Raw genomic sequence first — 25719 nt, 5'->3', positions numbered from 1 at the left:
TCCCACATCTAAATGAGAAACTTACCTTTGTAATAGAACTGCCAATTTTTACAAGCAACTTTAAAACGATCTAAAATTTATAATTTACTTATTCAATTATTAATGGTGACAAACCATGTGCCAGAAGGGTTTTGGTTCCTGTTTATACAGAAGTGAACAAGCAAATTCCCTGTCTTCATGGAAGTTGCCATTTACTGCTTAGCAATATAGCCAGTGGGAAAACACACCCTTTCAGATATACCTCAAGGATATCCAAGGTAAATGGCACATAAGCATAGCTTAGTCCTTTATGGTATGAACAGCAAAAATGCCTCCTTCTATAGAATCTCCGCTTTTTATAGTTAGCGTTGGATGTAGGAAAAGTGAAAAATTGTTTTCACTTCTGTCTGATGAGTACCCCCACCTCACTTTTTTGGAAGCCTCTTCCTTCCTATCTGGAGTCTATCCTGTACCACCATGTTAACTTAAGTATGACTGTTACTCACGGGAGACAGCTTAAAGGATAGACACTTCTGGAGTTATTATATATTAAAAATAATGTATCGAAACAACATAAAAATTGTAAGCCTTTCAAAGTCACAAGATGTAAGATGTCGATTTGACAGGGAATTTGTGTTGGTATTTTTGATTTCAGGACTTGCCTTAGTTAATTCATCATTTAACCCTGCTTTGTTAAATATGAGCAGGGGTCTTCTCGCAATGTTTGTTTTGCTTTGAGGTGACTGAGTCTATACATCTATCAACCTTTTTTACTGGATCCCTGAAAGATGCCTTGGGCATTTCTGAAAGGTTGATAGGAACTCCAGCCAGTTTAAGCCAAACAGCAGCAGCAGCAACAACAACAACAACAAAGAGCAAATAACACTTCATTCTTATAGTAACAAAGAACAACTTGTTAAAACGAGCGCCTTAATTTTTTAAGACCCCAGTTCTATCAGCCTTTCTCAAGTTTCTTCCTTCAAAACTTCTTTGAATACTAGGATTTAGTAAAGACTTTGGAAAAAGAAACCCCGAGCAGGATGTCCTTGTGGCATTCCAAGTCAAGAGTATTTATCAAGAGAAATTTCTATTTTTATAAATGTCTGAGATCATGTGAGTTTAAAAAAAAGAGTGGTCTATTTATTATAGTGAGGACTTTTATGTTCTCCCATGACAGGAGCAAGCACAAGACTAATCATTTATCTTTTCACTCTGTATTTACTTTGAGAACAGTAACTCTTCCAGCACTGATTTATGTATGTGCCAAAAATTATTTCTGCTAAATATTTCCATGTTATGTACACAGACGCCTCAAGTTTTAGAGCACTGTAGTAATTTATTAAAGATATATTGGTATTTCTGTAATATAAAACTGCACTAATCTACATTAATTAACAAAAATCAGGCTGAATTAAAGATGTATCAATTTCTGATGCTTGAAGAAAGCCAGTTCTATTACTTCCACCTTCATATATATATATATATATATATATATATATATATGTGCAATTGTTACTGATCAAAGTCTTTATTTAATATATTTCATAAATAAGCAAAGATGAGCTACAGTTATATCTATCTATAATCTTATCAATCAAGGAAAGGTTATAAAATTATGTTTTAGATTTGCATTGCAAGTCCTGCTGTGAACATATATGTTCTCTCTACACAAAATTCTGTTTTATCATAGTTATAGGTGCATTAACCTTGAGCATACTTTGAGAATATCATGCATTCTGAAATGTGTACTCTTAATCAAGAATATTTTCCACATGAGAAGTTATCAGTTTTCAAATGGGTGATATTTTAAATTGTTCCTGACTATTATTTGGGGCCCTAAAATTCATATAATGCATTTTATTTTTTTGCCTGAATTCCTTTGATATCTTCTTTAACTCAGAAGTATCTGATACATAGCACTATATTAGATTAATAAATTTGCAAAGTTGTATTTACACTCATGTGAGCTTGCACGGCAATTTATATGTAGTTCACTGTGTAGGAGATACAGCTTAGGCTTGAAATAAGTATCTTGACAGAATGGAGTATAACGCACCATTCCTGTTGGATGTAAATTCTAGAAATGGTCTTGAATCAGCGTATTCACAGGCCGTATTCCCCACAGTAAAGTTCATGGGGATACCGCTCACTTTCTGTACTTGCGTTTCAGTACTTTCTAAGGGCTGATTGCAATAATGCCTTAACTCGTAACCTCTCCTTGTGTCTATACCCTTCACTCAGTTACTTTGCAGTTCCTCACACTGAAAGGGCAGAAAATAATTTTTGAGCTTGTAAATCTGAGTTTGACGATGTGACTTGACTTTTTCCAATAGAGTTAGATGGAGGTGGCAGCCGGTCTGTTCTGAGCCTAGGCCTCTAGAGACCCAGGCTGTTCCATGTGCTTTTCTGCATTTCTGCCATCATCCTGGGGACATGGCTAGTCCAGTTGAGTCCAGCTGAGTCCAGCCTAGAGGAGCAGATCAGCCAACATACCCCTAGACAGGAAAGCAAACCCAGTCTTTATCTGCAGAGCTGCTTAGTAGAGCGCAGTTGATTTCAGCCATGTGATCAACAAATGCTTATTTTTATATGTACTTAGATTTTTGTTGTTGTTGTTGTTGTTGTTACTCAGAAAAAGTTGACTGATACAACCAGACAGGAAAACTCATCACATTGAAAGCAAGAAAGTTTATGTGGTGGTTTCTCAAAACGTAAGCCATCCACCTCCTGTGTCAGAACCATTTTACTGTGTGTGTTAGAATGTAGAGGCCTAGGTCATATCTGAGCCTCACTGAATCAAAATATCTGGGAAAAGGCTATCTGAAAGTGGATATATGGAAGCAAATATTTAATATCCCCATAATTATTATATACCTTAAAATTCGAAGATTGATAGTGTATGGGCTCAGTCTCCTAGGGGAGAATTTTCTGTGGTGACAGCAGAAAATTTCCCAGGAGAACTATCAATGGGACATGTTTGGACACTTCCTTAAGTTGCTCTTTTTTCTAGATTCCCACAAGTAAAGTAAGCATAAGAGTCATAGAAGAAAACAACCATACACAAATTTTCATGGTCTATTCACGAATGCATCTATGCCTGTTCTGTAAACAATGTGTTTGAGAGTCATGATGTATCTTTGTACCATAGACAGATTTACTGTCAAAAGAACACAAGTAAAAAGAATTAAGTCCTGGGATAAAACTCTCAGTGATCTAAGTTTCTCAAACCCCTTATGTAATAAGTATTTTTCAACCTTTTATCCCCTCACATACAAAAGATGTGGGGAGTTCTAGATTGTATAACCATACATATAACCTCAAAAAAAGCACATTTCCTTTTTTCTGGTTTTGGAGTTTATAAAACTCATTTGAAATGGCTGGCACTAAATGTTCATATGGTGAATTTGGATACCATAACAGTTTACATTTTTGTGACCGTGTGCTATATCATGTCCTGGATTCAATTGCTAAATAACATACAATATTGCACTTTGATATCTTGAAATATCAGTAAAACTTTTCCATCCCTTTAGTTTTATTCTTAATGAACTTGATGTGATTACTAAAATACAAATTTAAGTAACTGACCATTGTTTTAGCTGTTATATTAGTCAATGTTCTCCACAGAAACATAACCAAAAGGGGGAGGAGAGATTCATTTGCTATAAGAAATTGGCTCATGCAGTTGTGGAAGCTGGAAAGTCCCAATATCTGCAGTCAGTGAGCTGGAGACCAAAGAAAGCGGATGGCGCAGGTTCCATTCCAAGACATAGAAGAAGCCCAGTATCCCAGCTTGAAGACAGTCAGGCAGAGAGAGCAGACTCTCCCTTACTCAGCCTTTCTGTTCTAATTAGGCTATCAAAGAACTGAATGAAGCCCATCCACACTGGGAGGGCAGTCTGTTGAGTCTACTGATTGAACTGTCAGTCTCATCCAGAAACGCCCTCCCAGGTGCACCAAGAATGTTTAAGCAAATATCCGGGCATCTTGTGGTCCATTCAATTTGACATATAAAATTAACCATCCTATGGTTCAACATACGTGTACCTGGGATGTTTAACCTACAAATAAAGATTGCTAAGAGGTCAGTATTTCTGAGAGGGAAAATTGTTGTACATGTATAGTCTTATGACTTTATGTTGGAGTTTGGAAATCTGTTTTCCAAACCTGGCTGCCTGTAAAATAAGTTCTCAGGAAAAGTGAATGGAAAAGCAGGTAGTGATGTTTCTTTCTTTTATTTCTATTTCTTAATTCCAAAGTGTTTTCTTTGTTATATGATAAAAAGATAAAGATAAAAGATTAGTCAATATATAGAGGAAACACTGGGATCACAGAGAATGCTCTGAAATAATAACTGTGTAGTAATTGAATGTTTTAAAATATGTTAATTATTTTTTTGTAATCATAAATTTACTTTCCATAGTACCTGTAGGAAAATGTACTTTCCATGGCACTAATGCTTAATAGCTTACCAAGCATAAACAAAAATAGATCTCTTAAATTAAGTGTTCTTAATTTTTAGGTGAGATATACATTTTATAAACAAAGGTAAAGATAAAACCTACTAGGTTAACCTTACTCTTCACTTGAAGGTAAATATGAAAACATTTTGGTTGCTTATTTATTTATTCATTCATTTATCTTGCGAAGTTTTCCATCCTAGTGCAGAGAGCATAACAATAATATTTGCAAAGATGACCAGGAGAAAAAAATTTAAGAGCTTGAATACTTTTACTCTGTACTAGTTAAGGTGACACTAATTGTTTAGAAATTTAAAAATGTAGAATGTTTCAAAGATGAGAAAAATTTATTTATCTCACACATAAAGTCCCAAATGGTTTTCCTAATCTGGGTAACTCTCCTTCAACTGGGGATATAGGAGTCCATGTTCCTTCCACGTTATGGTTGTAGCTTATTAAATATGTTGCTTGCAAGTTCCCTGCAGTCATTTTGCAACAAGCTAGTAGAAGGTGACAATCCCATCAGTGAGAAGGGTTTATGGGCCAGTCTTGAAGGGTTAAGCAGTGCACATCACTTCGCATCACATTTTATTGCCAGAGCTCAGTCACATGGCCACACCTAACTAGAAGGAACATTGAGAAATAGTTAAATTGTGTGTCCAAAAACATACAGGTGAAGAGTTATCCACATTGCTAATAACTGGCTACTGAATGTTTATATGACAGATTTGGATGCTATTAAAAACTCACACTTTCAATCTAGTTTTGATTTGTGGGATCCAGAGATCAGGCAAATGCTGCTTATGGGCTTATAATGGACACATTTGATCACTTTTATAGTGCACACTTTAATTGGTGGTGCACAGTAGCAGGGTCTTCAATCTTTTATGTAAAGGGCCAGATAGTAAATACTGCAGACATTGCAGGTCATAGAGTCTTTGTGTTTACCACTCAACTCTACCATTGTAACACCAAAACAGGCAGTATGGGTGGGTCGGGCTATATTACACAAACACTATTTACAAAAACAGGAGGTGGGCCAGATTTGTTCCATGAACCATAGTTTGTTGACTACTGCTGTAGTTGAAATATTCATTTATAGATTGCTTATATTGTCTTTTTCTTACAAGTACTATAGCTTTGTTCCATTGCTGTTGAAATTAGTGGAACATAGTTAAATTGGCACTCATCTTGACATTTCCTTACTATGCATATTTTTTGAGAAGGGTGAAAACTATATACAACTATTAATGGCCATTTAGTTGCTTGTCCTTGAAATGTTGTTCCAATGTGAGTCTAGGGCTTGAGAGAAATGGCAGGAGTGTTTGAGAGCTCAAAATGTGCTTTAATCACTATCTTTCTGTTGTACATGGGCAGAATCTTAATTTAAAAAATGGTATAAAGAAAAAAGAGCTTTTATTGGCTCACAAAACTGAAAAGATCAGAAATTGATTTTCAGGCAGAGCAAGATCCAGATGATTAAACAATATTTCTATACATGTGTCTCTGTCTATCTGTCTGCTGTCATTTTCTGAATGTGGTATCTTAGTTGGTTCAGGCTGCAATAACAGAATACTATAGTCTGGCTGGCTTAAATGACAGAAACTTGTGGCTGGGCATGGTAGCTCATCATGCCTGTAATCCCAGCACTTTGGGAGGTTGAGGCAGGCAGATCAGGAGGTCAGATCGAGACCATCCTGGCTAATGTGGTGAAACCCCGTCTCTACTAAAAAAATACAAAAATATGAAAAATTAGCCAGGCGTGGTGGCGGGCACCTGTAGTCCCAGCTACTCGGGAGGCTGAGGCAGGAGAATGGCGTGAACTCGGGAGGCGGAGTTTGCAGTGAGCTGAGATCGCGCCACTGCACTCCAGCCTGGGTGACAGAGCGAGACTCAGTCTCAAAAAAAAAAAAAAAAAAAAAAAAAAAAATTGACAACAAAAACCAAACAAAAACAAATGACAGAAACTTATTTCTCACAGTTCTGGAGGCTGTGGCGTCTGAGATGAAGATGTCAGCATGGCTTGGTTCTGGTGAGGGCCTTCTTCCTGGCTTGTAGATGGCTGTCTTCTTGCTGTGTCCTTACATGGCAGAGAGCTCGAGGAGACTAAGCAAAGTCTCTGATGTCTCTTCTTATAAGGGCACTAATCCTATCATGAGGGCTCCCTCCTCATGAGCTCATAAACTCCCAAAGATCCCATCTCCAAATACCACCTGAAGATGAAGATTTCAGCCTATGAATTGTCTGGGGCCACAAGCATTCAGTTCATAGCCTGTAGTCTTTCACTTTTAAGGTAACTATTTCCAAGTCGTTTCGAAAATAATCTTCCATACTTCTGGCCTTATATCCTCCTTGGTCAATAAGCTCAGTAAACATATAAGTCTGTTTCTCTCTATTGTTTCAGTAAAAGTGGTGGTAGGGATAACATGCATTGTTCCAACTTAAATCAATGCCATTCTGTGTACCTGATGGCTGAAAGGAAGAGATAAACTCCTTAGTTCGGGAAGCATTACATTGCCATGTTTTGGAGATATGGAATGTGGAGTAAAAGTGAGGCAGATAAAGTTAGCCTAAGGAAATAAAACTCTCATACCAGAAACTGAGGGGATGCATAGTGGTTGAACAAAAATTATCCATCGTAATTTAATAAATTTATTTTTCAAAGTTTTCCAAATAAACTTTAGGTGACTGTATTGCAAAATCATTATATATGGATGCTTTGGTTGAGGGGCTAAGGAAAACCAGAAAAACATTACGAAGGTGAGTTCAATCTCTCTCTAGGGATACTTATTCTTACAAAATTTGATTCAGTTAAACACTGACACAGTCCTCCTCTCCTTAGAACAAATTCTGTCCTATAAGGTACTGAATGTTCAGAATGGTCTAATTGGAATATAAAATTATCCTGATAAAATAATAATTTGAATTTGTAATATAGATATAAAATATGAGAGTCTGTTCTGCCAAAATATTAATTTTAATGGACATAAAATAAGGATGTTTTAAATAATTAGATTTAAATTTGCTCCAGTGGCTATACATTCCAGATGTTTGCATCTATGACTTACTTGTTAATAAATTCAGATTTAGAATTGACTGACCAATTTGTTATTTTCATTTTCTTCCATATGTATGGCTATGTGTGCCAAATTTGCCTTCCTAAAATACTATGTAATTCTTTTATTCCACAAGGAAATAACATCCACCAGATGGTACAAGTATACGTGCATAAAGCCCAGATGTCAATATTTTCAAAACTTCATTTTTAATGAGTAAAGATGAAGGCAAACATGAATTACATAATGGTTAGCATTTCGCACTATTCAAATTCAGGGGAAAAAGTTGAGAATGTTCCCTACTGTTAAAAGTTGGTGCCCATTAAAAAAATCATTAAAATATTGAAAGCATAGGATATAGGTAAATTCCTTTTGTCTGAAATGTATTAAGAATCATTGTAATCTTGAATTAAGCGAAAAAATCATCTGCAAAAGTTCAATATGAAGGTAATATTATTTCACAGAAACATATGTGGTAAGATTAAGGAGCCTCAACATGAATCTTCATATGATGCCACTTGAAAAATTGCAAGTTAATGTGATGATGAGTAAAATAAACTCAGGAGATGACCGTCTCTTGCCAGTATGCCCCAGTGTGAAAACACTTGGGGAATTGCGTGGCGTTCTGTGCAATAAGCACTACATGGAAGACTGACAAACAGAAATTCAGCCAGAAAATAACAGCTGTGTCATCTGGGGACTGCTTATGACAAGTGGGGACAGTTAAGCTGGAGCAAAGAAGAAGAGATGAATGTTGTTGCAAGCCTGCCATATAGAAGACTCTGTGAAGACGAGAGGACAAATACCCCATTCACATAAATGAAACATCCTAACATTGGTGTTGATTCACAATGGAATGGATTTTCTTGGAGGGTTTTAAGTTTCCTGCATTAGGAATATTCATGGAGATTCAAAATTGTCAAGAATATGATGGACAGCAAGTGTTCTGTCAATATTTTTGGAATGAATACATGCTGATAGGAAAGATGATTTAAATTTATTGAGCATCTACCATGTTTCTGTTCTAGGAAAACAGTCGTATCATTTCTTTAAAGAGTCTCATCCACAGGAAATATTGTAATCTTCATCTTACTGATTAGACCACAGATGCTCAGTAAATGGGGAACCCAAATTCTTGCAAAGGCCTTTCCCATTTTCCGATTTCAAAACCTATTCATGCTCTGTCTAGATATTTTGTTTTTAAATCAGGATTGTGCAATCTGTTGTTTAATATAGGTATTATTGGGGGTGGAAGCTGATAAAATGCAGATATACAAGCATGTTACAAAATATGTGTGTCAATAAAGAAAACCCAACTGATAGAGGCTTTTTTCTGCTGAGGGGAAACAGAAAATGAAATAAGATTATTTTATTTTGTTTATTTATTCATTCAATCATTCATTCATTTGAGATGGAGTCTCAGTCTGTCACCCAGGTCAGAGTGCAGTGGCATGATTCTGGCTGACTGCAACCTCTGCCTCCCGAGTTCAAGCAATTCTTATGCTTCAGCTTCCCAAGCAGCTGGGACTACAGGTGAGTGCCACCACACCCGGAAAATCTTTGTATTTTAGTAGACATGGGGTTTCACCATGTTGACCAGGCTGGACTCGAACTCCTGACTTCAGGTGATCCATCTGCCTTGGCTTCCCAAAGCACTGGGATTATAGGCACGAGCCACCACACCCAGACAAGATTATTTTAGATAGTGCTATATAGAAAATGTAAAGGTAGAGAAGTACATTGAGATCTTTACATAATGTAGTCACGTTAGGACTTGATATAGTTTGGACATTGTTCCCCCTAAATCTCATGGCGAATTGTAATCCCCAGTGTTGGAGGTGGAGCCTGGTGAGAGGTGACTGGATTGTGGGGGTAGATTTCTCGTGAATGGTTTAGCAAGATCTGGCTGTTTAAAAGTGTGTGGCATCTTTCTTCTCTCTCTCTTGCTTCTGCTCTCACCATGTGATGTGCCTGCTTCTGCTTTGCCGTCTACCATGAGTAAAAGCTCATTGAAGCCTCCCTCAAAACCAAGCAGATGCCAGTGCCATACTTATACAGCCTGTGGAACGGTGAGCCAATTAAACCTCCTTTCTTTATAAGTTACCCAGCTTCAGGTATATCTTTATAGCAAGGCAAAAACGGCTTGACAGAGGACTGTCTGAAGAGATGAGGTATATAGGGAATACCTAAATGATGAGGAGTCAGGTGAGAGATGGCCAGAGGAAATGAGTTCCAGGCAGAAGTAGCAGAAAGTCTTGAGGCAGGAGGGCAGGGTAGGGTTTGGCACTTTCAAAACTGCAAAAACAGGCCGGGCGCGGTGGCTCACGCCTGTAATCCCAGCACTTTGGGAGACCAAGGCGGGCGGATCACAAGGTCAGGAGATCGAGACCATCCTGGCTAACACGGTGAAACCCCATCTGTACTAAAAATACAAAAAAATTAGCCGGGTATGGTGGCGGGCGCCTGTAGTCCCAGCTACTAGGGAGGCTGAGGCAGGAGAACGGTGTGAACCCGGGAGGCGGAGCTTGCAGTGAGCCGAGATCGCACCACTGCACTCCAGCCTGGGCGACAGAGCGAGACTCCGTCTCAAAACAAACAAACAAACAAAAATCGTATTATTAACACTTGATGAATAAGAGACATAATTCATGAATATGGTCAGGGAGAAAGACAATAAATAGAACTTCTGCTGTATAGCCAGGTGTGTAGATCTGATTCTTGGGGACGTCTAATATAATTTGGGTTATGTGTTAAAAGTTGTTTAATACTGGATGAGAGAATAAGCACAAGGTTGATACAGATAGAAGAAAAAGATCACCAGGAAAATATTTTTAAGAATAAAGAGAAAGTGAGAGAGTTTAAAAGGGAGAAATAAGTAGATAGTTTCTAGCTATAAAATCAACTTCATTGAGGTATCATTTGCATGCAATAAAGTACAAGCCTTTTAAGATCAATGTGCTTTGACACATAATGTATCCTCAAGTACTTTTTAGGGAACATAATCAAGGAACAAGAAAGAGCTCATGAATAAAAATTCTGTAATTTACAAGTTAAAGTGATGACTTGGGAAATAAATGAAGGCAACCTCTCAGAATGTAGGACAAAGAGACACGAGACTTAGAAATATTGACAGAAAAGACAAAAGATTGTCTTAGCTTGGGCTGCTATTACAGAGTCCATAGAGTGGGTGGTTTAAACATTGATTTCTCATAGTTCTGTAAATAACCCCTCGGTATCTCTTGTTATGAGGGCAATAATCCCGTTTCTAAGGGCTCCATCTTAATAACCTCCCCAAAGCCCCACCCCCTAATATTATGACATTAAGTATTAGGATTTCAAGGTTGTGAATTTTGGGGGGACACAGCGTTCAGTCCACATCAGAGATGTAGAGGATTTCAAACTATGAAATTTCAAACTATGAAAAATATTTTTAAAGTGAGGAACATAGTTACATAAAATGATGTTGTATGAAGTTTTGTGAGAGAAAAAGCAGATAACTTTGAAGGGAGCAAACCCCAGGCAATATTAGCCTGACTGCTCATTAGCAACATTGATTATTAAATGTTGATGCAACGGCACCTTTAAAATTCTGAGCAGAAAATTACTTCTAGCCTAGATTTTTTTTTTTTTTTTTTTTTTTTTTTGAGACAGAGTCTTGATGTGTCGCCCAGGCTGGAGTGCAGTAGCACGATCTCGGCTCACTGCAAGCTCCGCCTCCTGGGTTCACGCCATTCTCCTGCCTCAGCCTCCCAAGTAGCTGGGACTACAGGTGCCAGCCACCACACCCTCTAGCCTAGAATTCTATACCCAGCCAAACTACTAATCAAGTTTGAGGGCAGAGTAAAGTCATTTTCAGATATTCATAATCTCAGAATGTTTATGTTACACACACTTTCTCTTTGAAGTTTTTTGAGAAAAGCTTTAGGAAACCAAGTAAGAGAAAGACAAGGGATTCAGGAAACAGTGGGTGGATCTAACCCAAAGAGGTAATAATGGGACATCCTAGATAATGTTAGGCATAGACTCAGAGCACCAAACTGAAGAGAGCAAATGGAATCATCTGGAAGCACCTTTCTGGGAGTGGGGGGAGAAAGATGAAACTTTAGAAAACTTTAGAAAACTTTAGAAGATAAAGGTAAATGAAGCTTAACACCCCAAAAGCATAATATATGTCCTATTAAGAAGCACAAAAGTTTTGACATTTGGCCTGTAAAGGAGGAAAGCATTATCAACACACTATATGGCTCTGGAGTGAACATTATCAACAATAATATAATTTTAAAATTTTTTAGTTCTGCAAATCAACCCAAAACAGAATATAAATATTACCAAATCTGATGATATAAAAGTAAATCCATAGATGACATATTATATATGGAAGATGTAGGAGAAAGGAGGAAAAGATAGGATCTCTCTTACTCTTCAGCAAAAAGTAAAAGAGATACTGTCACTAAGGAATCAAAAATAGGTGGTTTATGTCAGTTAATTAAATTTGCAATGGTAACCAGGGAAGCATCCATAAACAATGAAATAGTCATTGGGAATAAAGAGCAAAAAATGTGGCTTCAGTGAGGTAAATTCCTCCCTATCATATCTCAAAGTCAATAAGTGATACCTTCATCCAATAAGCCAATAAAAATCAGTATAAACACATGATTCAGAATGACGGAGATGACTGCTGGAGGAATTCAGAATGGTTTTTGCTTCTGAACGCAGAAGTGGATGTTCCTCAGAAATATTTAATTTTTAAAAGTCATGTATGGTTTATGTATCTCATTGATAAACTTAAGAAGTAAAGTTCAAATACTACTAACTAGGAATAGAATTTCTTAAATATTAGATGTGTTGGAAAGCTTTTAATTATTATGAATTGATTTAATGCATACATATTTTTAAGACACCTAACTTCTGCTAAGTAATATTAGAAAGTATAAACATGATGAAAAGTATACTTTTGTCCAAATGTGTAGAAATAGTGCTATCATACCCAGTAATGGGATGGCTGGGTCAAATAGTATTTCTAGCTCTAGATCCTTGAGGAATCGCCACACTGTCTTCCACAGTGGTTGAACTAGCTGACAGTCCCACCAACAGTGTAAAAGTGTTCCTATTTCTCCACATCCTCTCCAGCACTCTCCTGACTTTTTAATGAACATCATTCTAACTGGTGTGAGATGGTATCTCATTGTGGGTATATTCTCAAAGAATTATAAATCATGCTGCTATAAAGACACATGTACACGTATGTTTATTATGGCACTATTCACAATAGCAAAGACTTGGAACCAACCCAGATGTCCATTAGTGATAGACTGGATTAAGAAAATGTGGCACATATATGCCATGGAATACTATGCAGCCATAAAAACGGATGAATTCATGTCCTTTATAGGGACATAGATGAAGCTGGAAACCATCATTCTGAGTAAACTATCGCAAGGATAGAAAGCCAAACATCACATGTTCTCACTCATAGGTGGGAATTGAACAATGAGAACACTTGGACACAGGGTGGGGAACATCACACACTGGGGCCTGTCATGGGGTGGGGAGAGCGGGGAGGGGATAGCATTAGGAGATATACCTAATGCGAACGACGAGTTAACGGGTGCAGCACACCAACATGGCACATGTATACATACGTGACAAACCTGCACGTTGTGCACATGTACCCTAGAACTTAAAGTATAATTAAAAAAAAAAAAAAAGAAATAGTGCTATTACCTTTGATTACAAAAAAAAAAAAAAGACTAATGGATTTAGAATTGATGAAAGAAAAACATTGTGGTAATTTTCTGGAGTGTGCCTCAGCCGATATTTATTTATCTTAGTTGCATGTTCTTTCTCATTGCTAGGCAATAAAGATATTTTTAAAATTACATCACCAATTTTTATTATTAAGTGCTGGAAACTTTGTTAATAAAATGAGAACTCATCTTGCTCACTAAACTCAATTCAGAACAATTTTAGTTAAACAAAAATTGGAAGAATTATAGACTTAGCCAGCCAAATACTAATAAATATCACATGCACCGTAAATTGCACAAGATCTGAATATAATCTGTTCTTTGTTAACATTAAATAATTACTCAATATTGTGAGGTTTCAATTCACTTCATTTTGGGAATATTTAGTGGTTTCAAGTGATAAATCACATCCCCAACATAAATTAAGTTTTATAATTATGTTTGATTTATTGTCATTTCTTAATGTCAGATTATGTTAACCTGAGTAATTTTTATTGAATTAACTTGTATCAAAGTTAAAGAAATATGATGTTTATTATTCGAGATTATTTGTAGCAATATGTTAATATTTTTGGCAATCTTTATATTCTAGAACGCTAATATTACGCAAAATGAATTGGCACGTTTTTATTGCTTGGCTAATCATAACTTTCACAGCATGTCACTCTAGAGACATGAACTTGAAAGCACCCCAAGAACTTCTACATCTCTGAGGGACTAAGTGAAGGAACATGGAGACTCTTAGTAGATATGTTTACTTTTTCATTAAAAAAAGTAGATTTGTGTTAAATTTTGACTTTTGAGTTTCTAGGCATTTTAAATGTACCCTTGAATCAAGATGTTACTTTTTGAAATTGATTTTGGTTAGCGTGCCTTGGTAAGCCATTATGTAGTCCCGAGTCCCCTCTTGATTTCTTCTATTTGACTTCCTTGTTTTTGACTGGTCACACAATTTCCATTTTTGCTCTCTCTATGGAAAACTTAAGCAAATCTCACATAATTTTGTTAATAGGCAACTACAAAATGCATACCATCCAGTGTTCACTCAAGAGTACTTTCTGATTCTGATCCTTTTAATTTGCTTTAGAATGTTTAACGTAACTTACTTTTATTACATAGAAGATAATTGTAAATGGCCCCAAATCTGTGAATGTCACATAAACACCAGATCGTCAGAGCATGGGGAAAAATAGGGAGTGCTCTAGGAAGCTAGTCTAGACTAACACTTATTAACTGCATTTTTGTGTTTCTTTTAGTTCAGTTGTATCAAATTCCCAATTTTTGTGTGCTATGGAAAAACATAATTTGGGGTAATATCAATGAGAGCCAATTACTGTGGAATTTGTAGCTTTTTCTACATAACTATGTACTAATAAGAGAAACAAGAGAAAACATTGAGAATTGGTAAAAGAGAAGGAAAGAAGAGAAAGGGAGAGAAGAAAAGACTATGCTAATGAAGATAATCTGCTTGAATTATGAAATATGGCCCAAACTAACCATCTGAGAGTGCAGTTAGCTTCTGAAATCTGTAGAGAACATGCCAAGAACTTTACTTCTTATTTGAAGATGAAGCTAATTCTTCATAAGATGTGTTCCACGTGTGACATCTAGGATTGCAAATTAGTGTTAGAATGTGCTGGTTGTGTGTGGGTTAATGGCGAGATGCCCCCAAAGCACCTTAACTCAAAATTATTTTTTAAACTTGGAACTAAATCTATAGAAGATTAAATCATTGCTCATTATGGAGTGTCCATTTGCAGGCACACGCTGAGACAATCAATAAGCTTTACTAGCTCCTTATAGGAGAAGGTGCTCCCTGGGCTTCTGCCTGGGCCAAGACGGCAGGTAAGCATGTGCCCGTCTCTATAGTAGTGAAGACAGCTGGTGAGGAAGCCTTATATATTAGTGACACTTTATGTTTTGACGGTATCCTATTATGTCTTATTATCCTACTCTTACAAAATTCTTTTCTGCTTGAAAATTAATCCCAATTTTTGAAATTTCCTTGAATACGTTATTTTTTCAGACCTTTTACACACATGAAATTCCTGTCAAACTTCTCCAGTGTCTCCAAGCCATCATTAAATTCTGGCCAAGATGTACTTCAATGTGACCGATTCCATCAAATAATGCATTTGAATTTCATTCAGGGTAGGTCCGAGATATAAGAGGTAATTATTATCTCAGTTGTTTAAAAAGTGTGACTGAAGATTTTATTTGAACACAGGAATGTAGAGATTATGTTTTTTATTTAGCTAAATAATTGAATCTTATCAACTAAAGCAGACAACTTTCACTTGAAAAATAAAAACACAAAAACAAAAATAAAAATCAATCTGTCCTTTAATCTTCAAAATGCCATGTAACTGCCATTATCTTTTATGACTTTTTAAAAAACACATTGGTCAGATTATTTTTGCTATAGTGGAAAAATAGGGTTTCATAGAGTACTGCAACTTTGTTTTCGGCCATGGGCAGTTCTTTTCTGTTTCTTAATTGTAAAATTTAAATAACACCATAAAAATTTAATTATCCATAATGCCAGAAATCTAGTAAGGCTATTTCCAATTTTGCATCTCCTTTCTGATCTTTGGCAGAAGTATTTAGTGGGCACAGAAACATGGCTTCAATCCTTATTAGCCTGCTATGACAAAGAAAGTTTGAAAAAGGAAATCAAGAAAAAGTAGTAGAGTAAAAGGTTTACTGTTTTCAGCAGGGCAATCTTCCCAAAAGCAATTCCTTCTGGCCCCAAATCAAAGGGGACTAGATAAGCAGTCCCTCCCACCGCCCTGGGAAAAGTGCAGAGCAGATTGATTTTGCAATCCACTCAAGAAAGGACTGTGGGAATCATGAGATTGGAAATGTGGTCAAGGTGAGGTCAGTCATGGGTCATTCATTCATTCCTTCATGCAAACCTTTATCGAGTACAGACTACGTGCCATGCTTTTGCTTTTGGGAAGGCACAAGTGCATAAAATGCAGTTTCTGACTTTGCAAATTTCATAGCTTATTGGAAGATGCTGATGTGCAGGTACATAAAAAATACATCAAGGCTGTAACAGAAGGATCAATAGAGTTTGTTTGGAGCAAAGGGAATGGACAACTCAAATTGATCATGAAATTTGGAAAATTCTTCAACAGAAAAACTCTAGGTGGCTCCTGAAGAATATATGTAGACTGCAAAGGAACAGGTGAAATGAAGGAGAGAAGAGAGGAGCATTTCAAGGTATTACGTTAGATTAGTTCTTGGGTGGCAGCTTGTCAGGGCTCACACTTAAAATCAGAAAGAGACATCATGGTAGCTGCCATTTAGCTTTGACTGTGTCAGATGCTGTGTTTACTGCTTTACTGCATCATCTCGTTAATTTCCACCACAACCATTTCGAGTTAGATGTTATTCTCATTTTAATAATGAGGAAACCAAACCTAGAGAGGTTAAGTAATTAGCTTGACGTCACAAAAATTTGAATCCATATTTGTCGGATGCCCTGTGATCAATAACAACATTCAGTCCAGCTATGCAGTTTTGAGATTACGAGAAAATCTAAAACCAGTCTCCAGGCTTGCGCCTGTAATCCTAGCACTTTGGGATCTTGAGGCAGGAGGATTGCCGATTGCCTGAGTTCAGGAGTTTGAGACCAGCCTGGGCAACACGGTGAAACCCCATCTCTACTAAAAAAAAAAAAAAAAAAAAAAAAAAATTAGCCAGTGTAGCAGCGTTTGCCTGTAGTCTCAGCTACTCGGGAGGCTGAGGTAGGAGAATTCCTTGAACCTGGGAGGCGGAGGGAGGTTGCAGTGAGCCGAGATCATGCTACTGCACTCCAGCCTGGGCAACAGAATGAGACTCTGTCTCTATTTAAAAAAAAAATGTGTTTTGCTACAGAGGGACTTTTTAAAAGACCAAAGGTTTTTTTTTTTAAACAAATTCATATTTTGCTAACATGAAAGCATAAAACAGTAACAGAACGATGTATGAAAAAATGGATTACACTGGGATAATGTTGATATTCGAAATGGCTAGATAATTGGGGGGTGTTATATGCAACAACAGTCAATAATCACAAAATGTTAAGGTTAGAGCAAGATCAGTCAATGGCTAAACAGAATGAACATTTTCATAGGACTATTTCTGATTATTATTGTTTTTATTTTGTAAATGGGGACATACTGGTAAGAATGGAAGAAAGAGAAAATAACATGCATGATGCTGAGAAGAGACATACAGCTTTCAATTGAAAAGAAAAGAACACAAAACTGGACTCAGAACTGGGTGCGTCCTAGAGTGGTTAAACCTATGACTTTGAGAATTTGTTGAATGTGTGTAAACCATCAAAGGGGTTCAATGTAGGCTCAAAGGAAGCATTTCGTTTTGACTTTGCTAGCTAGGTAGATTTTTTTTCAGTCTGCTAAAAGACGAGTTATATATGCAGTGGTTACTTATCTGGCACTTTAGTAAGATTCACTTGTTAAGGTCCACGGCCAAAGGAACCTTAGAGTGCCTTCAGTTATAATTTAAATGAGACATCGCCCTCTAGAGGTCTTCTAAGAGAACTGACCTGACCAAGATCTAGATTCAGGTGAGACAATAAAGTAAATTCAAAACATAAAACACCATTGCATTTAACATACATCGGTTAAATTGCTTATATGTGTCTCCAATATCCCCTTAAATTTGCTATTAGCAAAAGCAGTAAAAATATCTTTAAAATACTCTGGTTCTCCATACATTTTCAAAAATTGTTTTGCTACAGAGGGATTTTTTAAAAGATCAAAGGTTTTTTTTTTTTTTAACAAATTCATATTTTGCTAATATGAAGGCATAAAACAGTAACACAGAATGATGTATGAAAAAATGAATTGCACTGGGATAATGTTGATATTCGAAATGGCTAGATAATTGGGGGGTGTTAAATGCAATCGTTCTTTCTTTTTAAAATAGTCACTTTTTGTCCTTTGCTGTTTTTCCCTAAAATAAGTACAAAATCAATTTTGTGTTTATTAAGCAAACACAAGTCTTTACAGCCATATTTCAATTATCTGGTGATTTGCTGTGCTCCAAGAGATTAAGTGATTATGGGAACGTAGTTCTCTTTGAAACACAGCTATTCTTAATAAGAAGTCATAGGTCAATTTATTTATCACACAATTGTCTTGAAATATTGAGTATTTCTTGTGGAGAAAAAGGAATACGGTATCGATGCATTGATGGTAACGAAAAAGTAGGGTTGGGAATGTGAGTGTGGGGTAGGCATTGAATTACAAAGAGATTTTTATTTAACATCAAATCTAGTATTTGATATTTTTTTTCCCAAAACTTCCTTCTTCTTTCTTTCATCTCCTTGAAGATAAAATTAGATGTTCTTTTCTTGCTGTATGTTAGTCTTCAATTGGTTCACTATATCCTTGGCTCCAGGCGACTTGAAATCTTACTCCACGCACTTTCCTTAATCTCCAGTAATCTTTAGCTTGTCAGTGTTCAACTCTCATTTTTCAACATCACAAGGTGCTTCTCGAATAATCACTCTTAAATGGAGGAGGATGGTGCAGGAAGACAAATCTTTGAGTGAAGATCATCAGATGAATCTGGATACTTCCATCTTCACTTTTCTGCCTAAAATTCATAACCAGGAAGCTAAATATTTATACTTTGATTTACTAATTCATTCAATCATCACCCACTCACCCATTTATTCACTCACACAACACTCATGCTTTCAGCAACTATTATGTGCCAGACACTAAGTGAAATCTAATATTAAATCTGGTGGCAGGGATTAATGGCACATTTTATCATCTGGTATTATTAATCCCTCGTGAGATATCATCCCTGCCCAGTGCCCCTTTAATGTCTTCCTTGCTCCTTCCTGATATCTTTTCCCTTGAACATGTTAGGCCCTTTGAGATTAGGATAGAAACCATTCAGTGAGGATATGATGGAAATCTGAGAAATCTTTTACAAACGGAAACTCTAACCTAACCTACACTGCCAGCATCTCTATGAGATCTGGACAGTTTCCCTCCACCTGCTCAGTTTGTTGTCAACGCTTGGTTTCTTCTGGAATTGGCTTTGTTATCTTCCTAAATTTTCAGCTGCTTGTTCATGTCCTTATTAAATCTCTGTCTCAACATTGGCTTTCCTGAATGAGTAGCTCGTTCAACAGGAAGGAGAATGCCCACTTCTGTTTTTGTTCGCTGTCAGATTCTTACTACCTGAACTCCTGCCTTAGTTTCAGAACACGTACCCTCGAAAACTTGACCTGTCATCTCTCAGCCCCACCATCCTCTGCAATGTGCCAGTCAGATTTAATGACGTGATTCCTGACAAGACCAGCTAGGGCTCCATTGCTAGCAGGAAGAAGACAGGCAGGATGGCTTTTTATTCCTAACATAAACAAAAGCCACTTAATAAGTAAGAACTGAGTGGGGAGCGGGGGAATCCCTCAGAGAAAATGATCACGAAAATTTTCATTCTCCCCCATCTCCAATCCCCCAGTCCCAACTCTCCAGGCAGTAAAGGGAGGCAATGGGTTCTGTGCCAGGAAAGATAGAAAGCAGGAGTCAGGTTTGACAGAGAAGGGTGGTCTTGAGCAGCGGCTCATTGAGGGCAGCAGTTTTCTGGCAGGAATTGAATAGAACTTCATGGAAGTAAAGGGTCTGTGAAGAGGGTGCTTCAGTTCGCCGGGCTGTGCTTTTTTTTTTTTTTCTTTTTTTTTTTTTAATTATTATTATACTTAAGTTCTAGGGTACATGTGCATAACGCGCGGGTTTGTTACATATGTATACTTGTGCCATGTTGCTGTGCTGCACCCATCAACTCGTCAGCACCCATCAACTCGTCATTGACATCAGGTATTACTCCCAATGCAATCCCTCCCCCCTCCCCCCTCCCCCGTCCCCGTGATAGGCCCCGGTGTGTGATGTTCCCCTTCCCGAGTCCAAAACAAATTTACAAGAAAAAAAAACCAACCCCATCAAAAAGGATATGAACAGACATTTCTCAAAAGAAGACATTCATACAGCCAACAGACACATGAAAAAATGCTCATCATCACTGGCCATCAGAGAAATGCAAATCAAAACCACAATGAGATACCATCTCACACCAGTTAGAATGGCGATCATTAAAAAGTCAGGAAACAACAGGTGCTGGAGAGGATGTGGAGAAATAGGAACACTTTTACACTGTTGGTGGGATTGTAAACTAGTTCAACCATTATGGAAAACAGTATGGCGATTCCTCAAGGATCTAGAACTAGATGTACCATATGACCCAGCCATCCCATTACTGGGTATATACCCAAAGGATTATAAATTATGCTGCTATAAAGACACATGCACACGTATGTTTATTGCAGCACTATTCACAATAGCAAAGACTTGGAATCAACCCAAAGGTCCATCAGTGACAGATTGGATTAAGAAAATGTGGCACATATACACCATGGAATACTATGCAGCCATCAAAAAGGATGAGTTTGTGTCCTTTGTAGGGACATGGATGCAGCTGGAACCCATCATTCTTAGCAAACTATCACAAGAACAGAAAACCAAACACCGCATGTTCTCACTCATAGGTGGGAACTGAACAACGGGCTGCATTTTTCTATCCAGCAATTTAAGGAACTGAGTCATTCCGTTCTGTAGCTTCCCTGTCCCCTCTGGTTTGAATAGCTGCATACCGTCTATGTATTAATGTTGTATTCCTTATCTTTTCCACTAGATATATTCAGTATTTCAGTACAATTTTAGGACAAATAAATTGGCCCATGACTTTCTACTAAGAATAGCTGTATTTCAAACGAAAAATCTGCTTCCGAAACCACGTAAAATCATTTCTGAAACATAGCCAATATGGATAATTGGATAATTGGAAAATGGCCTGTAAATACTTGTATTGCTTGACAAATACAGAATTGGTTGGCCTTTGCTTTCCAGTGGAAGAAGGGGAAAAAGAGAATGCAGGAAACTTGTCAGCATCTTTAAGGCCCTAACCCAAAAGAAACAAACATCACTTCTATTCACATTCTCTTGTGAGTACTTGTCACGTGGCTTTCCTTGGACTCAACATGGGCTGGGCCAAGGCCTCCACCTTCTGGAAGGGAAAGTACACATTTTTAGACTTTAGGTATTATCTTTAAGACAGGAGAAAATGCATATTACTACGTGGACATTAATGCCATGTGGTCTGATGTGTGTTCCCTTATAAGCAACTGTTAAATTGTGATGAAACCACAAGACTAAATGTTTATTCTTAAACGTTCAGAAAGTAAAATGTTTTTAGTTATAAACAAGCTCAGTTTGTGAATTATTAAGCAATATAACTAAGCAATGCAGTTCATCATCAATCCATCATTTTTTGTTTATATCATGTTCATGTTTATGAATCTGAAATACACATACAATAATACAATTAAATCACTCTTCAGTTCAAAACCCCAGAGCCATCTAATCTCAGAATACAATCTAAGCTGCTCATAAGGCCTTCAACAGCGTGTATGACCTGCTTCTTACCCACGTTTCCAGCTCTTCTCTCTCCACTCTTTGATTCGCGACTCTTTCCACATTCAAGCTTTCTTTTCTTCCTGTTATCAGTGAAAGAGAATTGCATTGTCAGGACCTTTGCAGTAACTTGTTCTTCAATTTCTCTTTCTCCTAATTTGAGCAAGGTTGTCATTTCCTCAGCATTGAGATTTTGGTGCAAATATCGTCTCTCAGGAAGCCTTCTTGGCCATCCTACAGCACCTCACTGCCTATCACACGACTTCGTCTTCTGTTTCTACAGTTATTGACTGCTTCCGGTGAGGCAGATGTGGCTCTCTGTTAACTGTTTCTCTCGAGCACCTGGAATACAGGTGCCTGGCACATAGTAGGCACTCAAAAGTTGGCTAAATATCATGTCGATTTTCCTAATATCCTAAACATGATATAGATATTTTTCTTGGTTTAATAATTCAAAGGTTTTCTTTGTTTTATTTTTATTATTTTGTTGTTGTTGTTGTTTAGAGATGAGCATTTGCTGTGATATCCAGACTGGTCTCAAATTCTTGGGTTCAAGCAATCCTTCCACGTCCGCCTCTCAAGTAGCTGCGATTACAGGCATGCACCACCACAGCCAGCTCAAAGAAAAAGTTTTGTGTTAAAAAGCCTTACACAAATTATTGTAAAATATCTGTTTCAGATAATATATAAAAAATATGAAATAAAGACAAGTTACACAAGTATTAGCATTTTAGGGTATGTGTGCATGAGGGTACAGCTTTAAAAAGCCTATTCTGTTCAGTGTTTCTGTACATTATGTAATAAACAGGGCAATGTGCAATGATGAGGAGTGCTCAAGATAATCATTTTCTAGATGAGTACATTCTGACTCATTAAGTTTAGCACATTTTCAGTTTATTCAGAGAATAAATTTAAAAAGATGAAACCCAAACCCAAGACTTCTGGCTCCAGAGCCTATGCTTTGTCTATTGAGATATTTCCTTAAGCAATGTGCTTCATATTCAGAAACACCTGGTAGCATAATTCCTGTGAAAAGCATTTATTAAAACTTGTGGTACAATAACTGATTTTAGTCACTTAAAATGAGTCAACTAACCTCACAAAACACCAAACTAATGCAGTTATTGGAGATTTAGAATAATATGGTGAAACGTCAGTCTTAGTCTAGAAATCTCACACATTTCAGAATAATCTATTTATTTTTTATCCAGCCTTCTTTTAAAGGTATCATAAGTGTCCTAATGAATTTGCATTTTAATCACTGTATATCTTTGAAATTTGTAAATATACAACTTATAGTAACAATCTGTTAAAGACAGAGAAAACAACTACAGTCTTGGAATGGTAATTATAACCTAAGCATTAAGAATTTCCTTTTATTTATTTTTTTTGAGACAGAGTTTCACTCTTGTTTCCCAAGCTGGAGTGCAATGGTGCAGTCTCTGCTCACCTCAATCTCCGCCTCCCAGGTTCAAGAGATTCTCCTGCCTCAGCCTCCCGACTATCTGGGATTACAGGCATGCACCACCATGCCAGGCTAATTTTCTATATTTAGTAGAGACAAGGTTTCTCCATGTTGGTCAGGCTGGTCTCGAACTCCCAACCTTAGGTGATCCGGTCCACCTTGGCCTCCCAAAGTGCTGGGACTACAGGCCTGAGCCACCTTGCCCCGCCAGAATTTCCTCATATTTTAGAGTAAAAAAAATCTGCCATCCTGTACCTCAGCATGTGTTCATTAATTTTTTTGGTTTAATTTATGGGAAGGTAAAGCAGATAAGCCTTGTGATTTATCTTTTGTTTGAAAACATTGGAATCAAAATGAATAAATTTAGGGAGAGGATTGAGATGCAGAAGATAATGGCAATTAAGACGGAGGTTTATTCCTTTTGCTCATTTGTTCTCCATCCCAGGTCAGGGAACATGGCATGACCCTCATATTGAATAGAAATAAGAATCTAATTACAAAGTGACTTTCTCATTTATTGAAGCAAGCTCAAGAATTTTTCTAAAATTCAACCAAATTAGTTATGAGAGATGCTTAGTCCAATCTCCTCTTACAGAAATGAGTAGTTTGGCATCTACCCAGTGATATTCTTTAAAAGGTATCTTTTCTTGTGGAAGAGTTGGAATGATCTAATTGTGACACTTGTCTATTATGCTTAAGTAAGATGTGTCAAGATATATGAACATCATTTCCAGGAAGAAATAATATTGAGAAGGAGGAAGTTGGTATAGTTGAAGAATCTCCTATTTCAAGCTTCTTTGTCTGCAAATTATTCTGGTATGTTTTGTGGGTATCTAAAGAAAATCCTGCCTCTTTAGTGCCTCAAATTAGTGTGTGATTGGATGTCATCTTTTAACCTGCTTTAAGCTGAGAATAAAGTGGGCAGATGACACCCTGCTCCTAAAATTTCTGCTCTAAGAGGGGGTAATAAAAGGGATTAGAAAACATTTTTACTTTGAAGCTGTCACCTTATTTTCCCACACAAAATTCAACTCTTGGGTAACTGTTCCCTTGACCAAATGAGCCATACTAATTTGCCTAACATAATGTACATCACACAGTTCAGTTGTATATCTGCAATATATTAGTGTCTGTGCTCTGAGCTGTGCACCCAAGGATGGGGGTGTACCAAGAATGGTTCCTAACTTCTTGGTGTTTACAGTTTAGCAGGAAGCTGAGGTATAACAACAACAACAAAAAATCAAATCACGTAAAAAGAGGTTGAATGAGGAAAAGAGCAAAGTGAAATAAAAAACACATCCACAAAACAAAACAAAACAACAACAAAAAACAAAGACTTGGAAGCGTGTTGCTGTTGCTGAAGGAAGAATATGAATCAGTATAAGGCTGGAGGAAATACACGAGTCAGATCACACAGGCACAGCTTTTAATTCCATGGTATACAGGCACTGCGTACCAGCTGAAATGAAATTAACAATTTGTGCACCTCCCATGTGACAGTTGTATTTAAGGCTCACAGTAATGCTGCACTTTTAAATTCCCAGTTTTGCAGATGAGAAATAGGATTGACAACCTGGTGAAGAATGGAGTTTGACATGTCCATTTCGGGGTGATATTAACTTCAAATACTGTAATATATATCTTTCAAACATTTTACACAGGCACACATCTCATATATTCCCTACATAAAGACATTCAAGAATTAGAGCAGGTGAAATATTTTTCTGCACTATGAATAACAAGTTCAATATGTATAGTGTGTAATCAGTATTTAGCAGTGATTCTAAACCCCATTGAAAGTCTGTCCAAATGTATTTGCATCTCAGTCCTTCCATTTTTCTGCCTCCTCCATCTTCATTACCTTTCCCTATAGTCCTTTTGGATTCTCCTTTATGTCTCCTTTTTTTCTTTCCTTTCCTCTTGTCTCAATTGGGTGGGATTTAATATGAGTTGGATTGATTGAATACTAATGTATTACCTCTTCTTAACTTAAAAATATTACCGTTTGCATGCATGAGCATGTGAGAAAAACCAACAACAAAAGCAATAGTCCGCCCAGAAAATAAACTGGTATATTGAGAACTCAAAATTTTGGAGTGAGAAGACCTGTTCTCTTTCTACATTAAGGCTTTGCAATGCATGAACACTTCAGTTTTCTTATCTGTAACTGAGGGTAAGTTAGACTTTCTGATCTCATAAAATCATTTGGAGGATCTGTTGGGATGCTAGGAGAATCACTTGGACTCGGGAGGCGAGGGTTGCAGTGAGCTGAGATCACACCACTGCGCTCCAGCCTGGCGACAGACCGAGACTCGTCTCAAGAAAACAGAAACCAACCAAACAAAAGTGCTGCTGTTTTCACTATAAAGGCCCAGGTCCTTCCTCTGACCCATTTCCTATGGTGCCTGCTTCTCTGCAAGACTTTTAAGTAACACTTCCACTACTGAAGCACATATAAACTTATGTTGTCTGGAATCATATTTAAACCATGACAAAATTGTCATTTCTGATTTT

General features: G+C 37.1%; 1 long non-coding RNA gene across 2 annotated transcripts in view; it reads left to right on the top strand.

Annotated features, from left to right (window-relative positions):
• The window catches only part of LOC105491120 (uncharacterized), a 28745-nt gene extending 4445 nt beyond the window's left edge, over positions 1–24300 (top strand). Inside the window, exons 4-6 of one of the 2 annotated variants that reach the window (XR_011606570.1) lie at positions 15269–15393; positions 16383–16467; positions 23909–24300. This is a non-coding gene — a long non-coding RNA (uncharacterized lncRNA). The remainder of the gene's footprint in view (positions 1–15268; positions 15394–16382; positions 16468–23908) is intronic. The other variant, XR_011606571.1, reaches the window with a different exon arrangement.
• The last annotated feature ends 1419 nt before the right edge of the window (positions 24301–25719 follow it).

Source organism: Macaca nemestrina, chromosome 8 (genome assembly GCF_043159975.1).
Source record: "Macaca nemestrina isolate mMacNem1 chromosome 8, mMacNem.hap1, whole genome shotgun sequence".
NCBI classification, from domain to species: domain Eukaryota; kingdom Metazoa; phylum Chordata; class Mammalia; order Primates; family Cercopithecidae; genus Macaca; species Macaca nemestrina.
Note: the sequence above shows the minus strand (reverse complement) of the source record. Positions and strands in the feature narration are given on the sequence as shown.